The sequence below is a fragment of the Arvicanthis niloticus genome, chromosome 5 (assembly GCF_011762505.2).
Source record: "Arvicanthis niloticus isolate mArvNil1 chromosome 5, mArvNil1.pat.X, whole genome shotgun sequence".
NCBI classification, from domain to species: domain Eukaryota; kingdom Metazoa; phylum Chordata; class Mammalia; order Rodentia; family Muridae; genus Arvicanthis; species Arvicanthis niloticus.
Window position 1 is genome coordinate 57,585,281 of NC_047662.1, and position 13,345 is coordinate 57,598,625.

At 36.0% G+C, this 13,345-nt stretch overlaps 1 pseudogene; it reads right to left on the minus strand.

Moving 5' to 3' along the window:
- Positions 1-257: 257 nt before the first annotated feature.
- On the minus strand, positions 258-1,382 carry LOC143442482 (glyceraldehyde-3-phosphate dehydrogenase pseudogene; annotated as a pseudogene).
- Positions 1,383-13,345: the final 11,963 nt, after the last annotated feature.

A 13,345-nucleotide genomic window follows, 5' to 3' on the forward strand; every position in this document is an offset into this window, starting at 1 on the left:
TGGAATTTAGTCTGACTTGAGCTTATGTTATCATAACAAATGCGACTTCATATATTGCTCTGCTGTATCAGAAAGACATGATTTTTTTTTTGGTCATCTGCCTCTTTCTTTTAGATTCTTTTTTTTGGGGGGGGTTATTTACTTATGTACTTTATTGTGGGTGCAGTGAATGTTCTTGATCGTATACACAAGAAAAGGGCTCCCTAATCCCCTCGCATTTTTGTAGGGGTCTGGGATGGAAACTATGAGGGAGATGCTCAGTGTTGGGGACATTGTTGGGATAGGGACTCCTCAGCAGCAGAAGGCCTCTCTCTTGCTTTCCAGTCCTTGCAAAGGTGGGTGTTCTGGGACTTCTTATTTTTTGAAATCCATATAGGCCATGAGGCCCACCACCCGTTGCTGTAGTTATTTTCACTGCCATAACAGGAAGTAAGCTTTATGAAGTTGTCATTAAGAGCAATGCCAGTCACAGCATCTAAGGTAGAGGAGTAGAAGCTACTTTTGAAGTTGCAGAAGACAACCTGTTCCTCAGTGTAGCTAACGATCCCCTTCCATGAGTCCTCAGTTGTCTGTGTCAGCACAACCTTCTTGATGTAATCATGCTTGTCAAGTTTCTCCAGGTAGTATGTCAGATCCACCATGAATTTATTGGAGGGGGGTGGTTAGGAACACAAAAGCCATGTCAGTGAGCTTCATGTTCAGCTCTGAGATGATCTTGCCCACAGCCTTGACAGCACCAGTGTATTCTGTAAAGGTGTTCTGAGTAGCCTCAGGGCCATCACAACACAGCTTTCCAGAGGGGCCATCCACTGTCTTCTGAATGGTAGTGATGGCAGGGACTGCTAGGTCATGAGTCCTTACACGATGTCACGATGTCACAGTTGTCCTGGATGAACTTGGCTGGGGCGAGGGGCCTAAGCAGTTGATGCAGGAAGCATTGCTGACAATTTTGAGTGAGTCATCATACTTCTTGTGGTTCACACCTTTCACAAACCTGAAGATATTGGCAGTAAAGGCCGAAATGATAACCCTTTTAGTCCTAATCTTCAAGTGGACCCAGACTTCTTCATAGAAGTAAAGATGCTAGAAGACTCCACGATATACTGAGCACCAGCATCACCCCATTTGATGTTAGCGGGATCTCCCTCTTGGAAGATGGTGACAGGCATCCTGTTGATGAAAAGTTTCCTATTCTCAGCCTTGACTGTGCAGTTCAACTTGGCAAGGGGAGAGTCATAGTAGAGCATGTAGACAATGTAATTGTGGTCAATGAAGGAGTCACTGATGGCAACAATCTTCAGTTTGCCAGATATAGATGAGAAGGCAGCCTTGGTAAACAGGTACCCAATACGGACAAACCCTTTCACTCCAAACTTCCCCATCATGTCTAAAGAATGTGGCTGGCACTGTAGGAGCAGGAGCAGGAGCAACTGTCTCTGAAACAGAGAGCTGGGTTTATCTAATATATATATATATATATATATATATATATATATATATATATATATATATGTTTTCGCCTGAATGTATGTGTGTATATCATATCTTTGTGGAAGTCAGAAGAAGTCATCTGATTCCGTGGGGTTACAGATGTTGGGGAAATACCATGTGAACTCAGTACTCTGGAAAAACAGCCAGCTCTCTTAACCTTGAGACATGTCTCCAGCCCTGGCTCTTGCAATATTTTTAGCTCCATTTCTGTAAGAATCCATTAGCTGTAAGAGGGAGGTTATTATATTTGCATTTCATATCCCATTTAGAACTGGGCCACTATACAGTCTCTTAGTCTCTGCACCTTTAATAGTAATGGGCTTCTGTGTTAACCATTTTCTATTCTAAAAATTGACAAATTCACTTTGATATAACAATAATACCACATCCATTTAATCAAATAACCACAATAAATTCTCCCCTAGGGCCTATGGCAATAACTGGCAGACTATTGGCTTAATAATTTTGGGACATACGGGTTTCATCTTGTGGATTGTAACTTAAATCCACCCATAAGCTGTTGTTTTCTTCCATAATGTTTATACCACTACTGTACCAGTAATATGTCTTCCCATCTTACTCATCATATCCGGCACGTTTCAAGCTCAGTAGAATTGTTGATTTTCTCGTGATCACCCCTTCTGGTAGTATGCAAAGCACCTTTCAGCACTATGACTACTAACCAATAAAATTAAAGCTTGCAGATGCACACTAACTTGTTGCCTCCATGATCCATGACTGGAGTATACATCATCTCAATAACAGGTCCTTACTGTCAAGTTATGAAAGATAATTTGTACTATTGACAACAGTTTGTAATTTTCTTGGCTTATTATGTGGTGAATAAGTTCTAGTATAAGAATGAATAAAAATGTGGAGAAAGCATATTTTTGGTGTCTGTTCTGATTTTACATGGGAAAGTTTCAGGCTTTCATTAGTGTCAAGGATAACTGGGGTATTGTATTTATTATTAAATTTATGAAGTTTGCTTCTAATGTCACTTTTTAGGGTTAAGCATACATATTTTATATCTAAAATCACATTTTCCTTCATGATTTCTTTCTTCATATTTCTAATATGGTTTTATTATGACCTTGTTTTTAGTTTTCTATATAGAGAGTTCTACAATCATAAATCCCCCTTCTTTGCTATAGAAAATAAATAAATAAAATTTATAATAATACTTTAATAGGTATTTGTTACTAATCCCAATACCAATTTCTGGACAGATTTTTCATTGAAAAATTATGAATTAATATTTTTAATATTTATACATGTATTAAAAACTTTAGGCTTATGTTAAGTAAGTGTGATAGCATTTTCATTAAGGAATTGGTTTGTTTCTTATACTCAGGTTTATGCTGTGCTGAGGATTGGATTACAGGACTTGAGCATTCAGAGACAGGTATTTTACCAAGTCACAGTTTCAGACTTTACTGATGTATAAAGAAAAGCTATATTTTAGCCTAATGTCAGATTCCTGCCTGCAGCCCATTTCCTTGTCCTTGGACAATGTCATATTCTTGACAAGCAGCCCATTTTCTTGTCCTTGGCCCATGTCAGTTTCTTGCCAAGTAGCCCCAAAAGCACTCCAACTCTTCCTTTTTTTTTTAATTTCATTAACAAAACTGAGCCTATCTTAGGTTGTTCTGACAAAAATACCTTCCTTACCCATCATGGAATATACATTATCAAAAGCAATGCACTTTTGTCTTAGGTTGGTAAGGCTCTGTGCAGAATCTTACCTGCCCTTGGCTTGCCAGCCTGTTAATGTAATAATTCTGTCTGGGGGTCCATTTTCAGGTTCAAGCCATGTACTTTGGCTGCCAACATGGTGATGTTGTTAGAGACAAGCTTTAACATGATGGACAGGAATAAAAATATTCCCAGTACAAAAAAGGCTAGCATGGTCAACTATATATGCCATTCTTGAAGCTTGACCAAAACAAAAGTACTGACCTCAAACCATGGATAATTTTATCAGCATTATCTGTAGCATCAAAGCTCAGCAGAGCAGCATTCTTTAAATTCATAATCTCACTATGAAAAGTTAAAACATCTAGAGAGATGTTAGAATTATGTCAAATGCCCTACAAGTGTCTTTAAACTTTTTTCTAATTATAATAACTATCATTGTAAATTTTGGAAGTAACACACCTCTGTTGGTATTTGGCATGACACTCAATGGCTCCTGATGTTAGGCTAGAACAATGAAGTAATTTCAGGCAAGAATCTAAATCTTAGGCTAGAACAAAGGACTAATTTCTGGCAAAAATATAAATCTTAGTTTAAAATAAAGAAGTAGGCTTCAGACATGAAAATAACTTTGGACTAGGGCAGGGAAGTAGGCTGTCATATATTTTGTCAGATATTTTGGTCATCCTGATAAGCCCTTAGAAATAATGATCACGGGAGTGATCACAGGACTCTGTTTACTGCTATGCTTGTTCTTTGATTATTTGCATCTATTGTATTACTAGTTCCTCAATCTATAACTGACCTTAATACTTGCATGAAATTAAAATGGTATAAAATCAAAAAGGAGGAGGAGGGATGGGATAGGGGATTTATGTGTGGGAGGGGGTAATGGGAAAGAGGGATAACATCTGAAATGTAAATAAATAATATATACAATAAAAAGGTATGAAATGGACTAATTCCCCCAGCTTTTTAAGCTAAAATATTTATTCCATATAGTTGTTTGAATGAGAATGACCCCATAACCTAATATGTTTCAGTGTTTCTCTCACAATTGGAGAAGCTGTTTTAGAAGAATTAGGAGGTGTAGCCTCATTGAAAGAAGTATTTCACTGGGATAGGCTTTGAAGTATTAAAAACCAAAGTCATTACCAGTTGGCTCTTTTTGCCAAATGCTTGAGGATAAGGATGTGAGATCTCATCCCCTGTTTTAGAATCATGCATGCCTACCTGTTGCCATGTTCCCCACCATAATGTTCATGAACTCTAACTCTCTTAAACCATAAACAAGTACCCAATAAACTCTTTCTTCTATATATTGCTTTGATCATGTAGTTTCTTCACAGCAATAGAAAAGTAACAAAGATTCTGTAGAATGTTTGTCTCTGAACTCAGGAAACACCAGCAGTTTTCACCAGTGACAATCACTCAGTTGTAGCGCTGTGCTTGCCAGTGAGATCCAATGACATGAAAGGTTGTTTTAACTACTCATCTCAAATTTGCCTGTTTTCTATTTTGTTTTTAATGATTTTGGCTTGAATTTTACTTATGTGCTTTTTATGTAAAACTATTCTGCAGGAATCACAGTTTTAAAGTTTACTTTCATTTATTTTGCCTTATTGATTTTGTTGAGACAGGATGTCCTGATAGAGACCTGATTGGCATCAAACTTGCTATGTTGCCTAGATATGCTAGGGATTTCCACTAACCCTCTCCATTCTGCCTCTTGAGGACTGCAGAAATAGAGATATGTGTCTTTGCTTCTACTCTTGGCTAAATTTTACTTTTAAGTGATAAGATATGTGATGTACAATATAGTGTATGAATATACATCTATGAGTGTGCAATGAGTACATAATTCAAGTGACTTAACATATGCTATATATTCTTTATGGGGAGAATGCTTAAAATCTATTAGCAGTTTTCAGATACATCATTCAACTTTACTAGTCACTAGACTGTACAATAAGTCTCTTGAATTTGTTTTTCATTTAACTGCAGTTTCGTACCCTTCTCAAAACCTTACAAATTATTTCTGTCACTCACCAGTTCCAGCATTGCACTTGTGGGTTTGAAGTCTGAATATTTCCTGTATAACATGCCATTTATCTTTTAGTGCCTGGCTTTTACTACATAACATAACAGTGCATTGCCATTTCTGCATTTCCTCAAGTTTTTTTCTTTCAGTGTTCCATGAAGGGATGTCTGGACAGATGGAGACTGTAAGGATAAATGAAGAAGTAAAGAGTTGGGATGGACAGTGCTTTTTACTTGTTGATTTCTCCTTATAAGATGGGTCACCTAGTTTTTCACTTGTTTTTCTGGTTTCAACAACTCCCATGGCAGATGAATAACAAATATGCTCTTCTACAATTGCCTTTCTTGGCTAGTCTGCCAGAATGGTCTTCTGAATGAATCATTACCACGGAATATGTGAAAGTGCAGAGGGTTGGCTTTAAGGAATTTTGTAGGCATTCCTCTCAAAAAAATAAAAATAAAAGATCGAGTACAAGTGATGAGTAACCTCTGCTTGTGTAGCAGAATGGTCAGCATGAAAATTCCAGGTAGCCCTTAAATATGATGTATGTATTTCCTGGAGCAGTTTCCAGGGTTGAAGGACAAATGATCTTAACAACTCAGAGAGTACTTTTATATATTAAAGAATATATGCAGTATAGTTTATAGTCCTTTAAAAATGAACAAAATGCAAAATAAGAATTTCTGTGAGATAACACAATCTATATGAAATCAATTGTACTTCACGCATAGTTGTTTCTTCTCTAGGAATCTTAGACAGAGAATATTTGTGTTAATTGATATCTTTATCTCTGGTGCCATGGAATGTGGTTACAGCACAAGAGAAGAGATCCCTTTTATTGAGATTAATAGCCTTACAATAATAAACTTCCATTTATTTGTTACCATTCTACCATTGATGTTATGACAATAAGATCCATCAACAAGAAGCAAGATCTTCATAAAGACATATCTGCCAGAGTCATTCTGGGCATCCTAGTTTCTAAAACCGCAAGAAACACAATTGTTCATAAGCCACCCAATCTATATTTTTTATACTAATTCTTATGGGATAAAATATTAACTTAGTTAGTATCACAAAATAAATTCCTACTTAAAAATATTAGAGATCGTGTGTTTCATTTTAATGCTACAGCCCCAATTGTACATACTTTACATACCCCTTCATCGCTACTTTCATCCTCTTTGCAAGATTCAGCTATTGAGGCGAAAAACTCAGTAACTCACAGGTAGGATGTGGTACTGGCTTCTGTTTTGGGATCATTTCCCCTGATATATATTTTTTCTTTCTGAACCAATAACAGATATGAATTTTGTTTAAATGTAAGGTACTACAGAATAAAATCTGTATTTCCCAACTTCTTTAACCCTTAAATGAAGCCATATTCTTGAGGCCAATTTTATTGGTATAATATCTAACCAGAAATTGTATGCATTAGAGGATATATTCTTCAAGTTGAAGGCATTATACTGATTTTCTTCCTTTTACTTCACTTCATTATCTGTCTCTCTCTTTCTCCTGTCTCTGTCTAGTTCCCATCTTTTCTCTCTTTTACTGCCCCTTCTTCCTTCCTTCTTTTCTTTCTGTCTTTCTTCTGTTTAAAATTCAAATGCAAGGCATATAAATGAAACAATTATTTTATATAATAAAAGAAAGTCTTATGGCTTAAAGTGGTAAAGCAACAGTATAGAAGATTCTTCGTCATTGCCAGTTCCTCGGGCATTTTGATGAGACTAGACTGAAAATATTTAAGCATACTTACATTAAAATTACTATTGGCTTGGTTCTTCATTTGCAGCTTAATTAAACCATAAAATCCAAAGCCCTGATTCTTATTTCTATCTAGAATAGAGATGTTAGTGGGGACTATACTTTTATAAATTTAAATGCTATCCTGATACCCTTGAGTTTAACAATGATCACCTACACAAAACTCAGAAGTATTAGTACTTATTTCCTTTGCTTGGCTAGAAGGTTCTGAAGCACATTCATTCTACCCTGTAGCAATTTGAACTTACTTATTTTCTAAACAAGGGATGCTGTCATTTTTAACTAATTGTATCCCTAAAGCAGGAGCCTAGAAATGTGCTTTCCATATACCATGTATTCCCCAAATTACTAGTGACTAATTTTTCGATATCCATATTAATTTCTTGCCATAAGTACCTAATGATATAATGTCTTTGCCATCCAAAGCATATAAACATTGTACATTCAGGACAACTGATATTTAAATATTTGCAAGAATATTATTAAGGTGCAGTTGTAAATGAAATCTAAAATCATATATAATTACTAAAGAATTTTTTTAGGCATCATTACCCAGGGATAATAATAGGTTTTCCTCTGAAATGATCTTGTATTCTAGATCCCGGAGAGGCAATGTGATGTTCATGAAAGGCTGTCTTCATGTTTATTGTTGATGCTGTCTTTACAAGGGAATGAATGTGCATTTCATATCTGAAACTGTACAAGCAGTTTTCTAACTTAACATTGTGTTTTGGTTTCACTTATTCTCTTTCTGCACTGGAAAAGCCAATGTAGGATACTAGTAGCTATTTAAGACTGTTAAGCATCCTACTGTTTATGCCATTATTTACATATTTATGTATATAATATCCTATAATATCTATATATACACACACACATACACACACTGGGTTTTCCTAAACATGTTTGGTTGACTAGCTAGGTAATGTATCAGTAAGTACTTGTATCAGTTAGGGATATTTCAGTTCATGTGACAGAAAACACAAAAGTTAATCAGTAAAAGTAAAGTGATTATATAATGTCATGTTCTCAGAATTATGTCGGGATTTTTTTTGTGCACATACTTTCCTTGTTATAGAACAGCTATATGATGAAGCTGGCTGATCTCATAGTTGTAACAGTACTCAGAATCATGTTTAGATTAATAAAGTTCTTTGACCTTGTTCTTTAAGAAAAAGACCCCCCTGTGATAGTAGATAGAAAGCACAAATGGCATCTTTCTTTCTGTGCATGGGAGAAAGGGAAATATTTCTATACCTTCTCTGTGGTTGGTTAACTTAAATCACAGTAATATCCTTGGAGTAAAGGAGATAGCACAATCTACCTGGTCCTGATCAGTGTACTTCCTACAGACAGATATGATATTTAAAAACATGGAAGAATTAGTTTTCTTGAAAGAAAAAAAATGATGAATGTTGAAACAATCAATATTAATTAAGCAGTCTATAGTGCTCACTACGCATACTCTGACTTTCAGATCTATTTGTTCAATGAATGATCATTGAATGCTGCTCATTCCCAAAAGCTTGTAAATATTCAAGTTGAGGCTTGTAGAAAATAATACAAAATATTGATACTGCATAAGAGCCTCTTTCAGATAATCTTTAATCTCTTTATACATTTTCCAGCTATCTTTTGGAAACTAATACAGTCATTTTAATATTAAGTTATTTTTTTATTATTGTTTCAAGAACTACTCATCATCCCATCTAAAACTAAAGACTTTACAACTTATTTTGCCCCTTTTTGGGGAATTTGAGATACATTTAAAGCCATGCTTGTCTCTGAACCCACTTACGGAGTTTGAACAGTACTCTTACTATCCAATGACACCTCACATTGGAACATCTTGAAAGTCTTGTAATAGCATCCTTCACTATAGCACTATATCTTTATTCTCTCAGAAGAAATATTTTCTGCCTATGGCAATGCCTTGATGATCATAGACTCTGTTGCTACTAACTTTGTGTTTGGGGGGATCTTGCCTGCATTGAGGTAAATATCACCTTATGGCTTCTCATCATGATCTGGGATATATTTTATTTTCATTAAGACTATATAATTCCCTGGTCTTGTTGTTTTTCCTGACCCGAATGCACATCTCAAGATAACACAGCTTCCTTATAATTATGTAATTAGTGTGCTTCTTTGGGATTCCTTCTTTCAATTCACCTATATAATACATCTCTGATCACTTGCAGTCAATTACAAATGAAATGTCCAGTCTGTTCTTTTATGAGATTTACAATGAAAAATAACAACTAAAATATAATAAAATGAATCATGTGCTTATCAGTATCTATATGACCTAAAAAAACTTAAGTTATTTTTATTTTGACATGTTAGAATATACTCTGAATTATCTCTGAAATAGTATTCTGTAATGGGATGTTGATTGCTTGCAAACAATCAATATTACTAAGGTATGTGTCATTCAATATTATAACACAGAACACTGTAGTGATACACAAAATTGCTTGAGCTCAAAATACATAATGGCGTTTGTTCCCTATGTTAGTGAATGAGGTATTGAGTCTCATATCAAGACCATTGATTTGGCTATGGTAAGTATTAGAAATAAATCTTAGAGAAGACAGAAACAGCATATAGCCCACAGTAGGGAGATCAAAAACAATTTTAACGCAGAACTCTTACTAGAGTTTTATTTTGATTTGATCAAGTTCAAAGGCTTTGTGGAGTGTAACAGAGGAGTAATCGAGCAGAATACTGAAATTCTTATTGCAGATGTCTCTCCAGTAATACAGTCTAGGGGTCTTGTATAATTTATTTTCTCTGTCAGTTAAATTATTAAATGAATGGGGGGCAATCTGGAGCCCAGCAAGTAGGATCTGGGAAAGCTCAAACACTGCAAACAGGAGAGACAGAATCAGTAGGTGGAAAAGGTCATTTGTTGGGGGGTAAGTTGGAGACCTGGAGGTTTCAAGTGTCTGAAGAGTTCTCCTCCAATAATTCAGGTTTAGTAAGTTTGAAGAAAAATAGGATGATTAATTGGTTCATAATATGTTGTATAACCTGTCCTGATCTGGTCTGGAACTTGTTGAACCAGTCTCTCAACAGGGGGCTTCCTGGCAGGAGAAAAGAACATCTATAAGTACCATGTTTTAAGCTGTCTCATATCAGGAGAGTGAGAAAGACTCTGGCCATCTAGTTATGACTCCTATCCTCATCTGTCTGCCTTCCAGGGAGTTGGTCTAACTCTTATTCCATCATCCACCCATGCTTAGATAAATACATAAATGTAACATATATCTTATTTTTAGTGAAAACACTAGGAATCTGACAGAGGATACAACTATAGTATTTTTTTTTCATTTTAGGAAATCAAATTTGTTATAAAGAAAATACCTTCCAGGTATTTTCAAAATGTAATAGAGCAGTAGAACACAAACACAGAAACATGGAAAATACTGTACCATTATAGTATGTGTAGGAAATTAAAGTGGAAGAATATTGTCTTGCTTAGTTTTCGATTGTACTAAGACACCACCATCAAAAGCAGTGTGTGTGTGTGTGTGTGTGTGTGTGTGTGTGTGTGTGTGTGTAGGGGGGGTGGTGGTTTATTTAGCTTATTTACCCTGCTCAGGTGATAGCCTAGTGAGGGAAGCCAAGGCAGGAAGTCAAGGTAGGAACCTGGAGGTAGGGCCTGAAGCAGAAGTTATAGAAAATGCTTCTTACTGACATGCTTCTCACAGTTTGCTCAGGTTGTCTCTCACACACCTTCCTAAAAGTGGCACTTCCCTAAGGGGGCTAGGCCTTGATGAATCAATTATCAATCAAGAAAATAGCCATAGATTTGCCCACAGACAGGCCAATCTGATATATTTTTTTTTAATCTTCCTTTTAAGATGTCTCTGGCTTGTGTCAGGTTGACAAAATCCCAGACAAATACAGATACCCAGATAATTTTTCACTTAAAAGTGATCAAGTGATCGATAATCAGAAATGACATAAGTTTCAACCCAAAATGATGAATAAAGTATGGAGCCTTTAATATGGGAAGCGTACAGCAGCTTTGACATTAGCAAGTATGCTAATTAATTTTACCTGTTTGCTGACATTAACCCAATGAATCCAGCCTCCAGGGCGATCAGTAAGTGAATTAGAATGTTTGAGGAAGCAGTCTAGGCAGGACAAATGTCTTTTATATTACTTGTTTTGTATCACCCATGTTTAGTCTCTGTCCTTTGAAATTCATATATGCATATATGAATATTTATTCCAATTAAAAATTCTATAATTGAAAGTTTGCTGTCTTACGCCAGGCATAATGATAAAATGAAAAATATTTCTTTACTTGAGTGAATTTTCAAATCTGAACTTATGTATTTTTGAGCTCAATTTGCTCAGTTCACTCATCTCTGTCTTTAGCCATCATTTTATCCCTTCCTTCATTTTACCCTTACATGTTTTGCTTCAATACAAAAAAAAGAGGGAGAATATCCATACAAAAAATGCAACTCTTACTAAGAAGAATGTGTGATATTTTTTATTGTTGAAACAAATATGAGTAAATGTGCCTAGTGAATATGGATTAAGGTTACCTGAAATAATATGTCTAATATAGAAATGTCAGAAAAGGAAAATACAAATCAAGACATTTCTCAAATGCTTTGATGAAATAGGTGGGTTACAAAAAATAAAGAAGTCTGTTAGAAGTTTCAATTCTGCTCAGTAATACTTCCAATGTTCGTATTGAGGAAAGAAGACTAATTTATTACATACCCAAAAGCCTTTACCATACTGTCCCAAGGATACAGATGTTTCCCATCTTTACACTCCTAGTAAGGAGTGAGCAAGTTTTCCTTTAAATAGAACTCTCAGAACAAATGGTATTTTTCATGTTTGCTCGTTATTCTTTTTATTTGTATTGAAAGAGCACACAATGCTAAAACGTCTTTTGTTTCTCAACTTCCTGGAATCAAGAGGAAGGGCTGACATTTACAGCTCTAAGCGATCCAAGTGCCACATTAGCATCTATTTATTAAAGATGATCTTTCATGTACAGTACAGCTAGAGCGTTTGGCCTAATTTACTGTACTAACGTTTCCAATTTGGCTCAGAGTAGGGAGTTGTGCCAGCAGCGCTCTGTCCTATGGTGAAATAGTGCCTAATCAGTATTTATGAATAGGGTTTTAGAAGTCGCTAAAGAGCACAGGAAGAGATTTTACCTTCTTAAAGCACAAATATTGCTGAGCACTGGGAATCTGTAAGGCACATTAGGATGCAATAGCTTGCTTTTTTTTTATTTTTTTTAAACTTGCAGTTAAAAATGTGTAATGTAATACTGTCAGTAATTTAAATGGAGTGTACCTCTTTCTTTCAGACATTAATGCTATTTGTTAAACTTTGTAATTACTATGCAAATGAAGTGCTGTACTTAAAAAATGGCAGTGCCAAGAGTACAACAGAGAAAAACAGTTTGAAATTCAAACTAATACAATAACCTTCAAGCCTTTTAGAACTCAAATATTCTCTCTCTCTGTGTGTGTGTGTGTGTGTGTGTGTGTGTGTGTGTGTGTGTGTGTTCCTCTTCCTTTCAATGCAGCATTTAGGTGAAAGCAATGGAGATGTGTCTTTGTTCTAAATATGTTGATAGCAAAAGGCTTAGAGCCAGAGGCTTGAAAGCTTTGGAGACATTAGCTCCCTGATCTTCACAACAGGTGGCTGGTATTTTTATCCCTCCTTTAGAGATGAAAAAAAATCCAGTCCCAGAGCTGCTTAACTCATTTGCTTGGGGTCACTTAAACAAGCCAGTGACAGCCAGGGAAGGATCTGAGCATTTTCAAACTGAAGGCAGCTATGAGAATCCCCAGACAGCAATCACTTGAAGGGAACAGAGTTTATGGCTCGAATAATGATTTCAGAATATTAAACACCGTTTGAACCAGTGCAATCTAGTTTCTTTTCAAGCCAGGTAGATATGTGAGAAGCAAAGGAGCAAGTCTGCTTTCCTGAGAATTAGCTTCTGACAGGGAAATGTCTGTGAGCTTCTGAGCAGCTCATAGGTGACAAACGCCAGCTGATGAAGAATGGAACCACTGTATATTCTCTTGTGTCTCCAGGACTAGTGCTGTAGCTGACAGCCCTCTCACATGTGTTGGCTCAAACATCCGTAGGACCGTTTGTTATTTATGGGACTTACAGTCACAGTGGCCCTTTTTCCTGTCAAGTCATATTCTTACTATGAATTCCCAGCTCTGCAAAACAGACAAATGAGCAACAACAAAGGTTTTCCCTCCCTCCAGTTCTTCTCCTGGAGTGTCTCTTTCTACAACTGAACCTGAATTAATGGCCTTTTCCTTTCATAGCGTATCTTTACAACTCTGA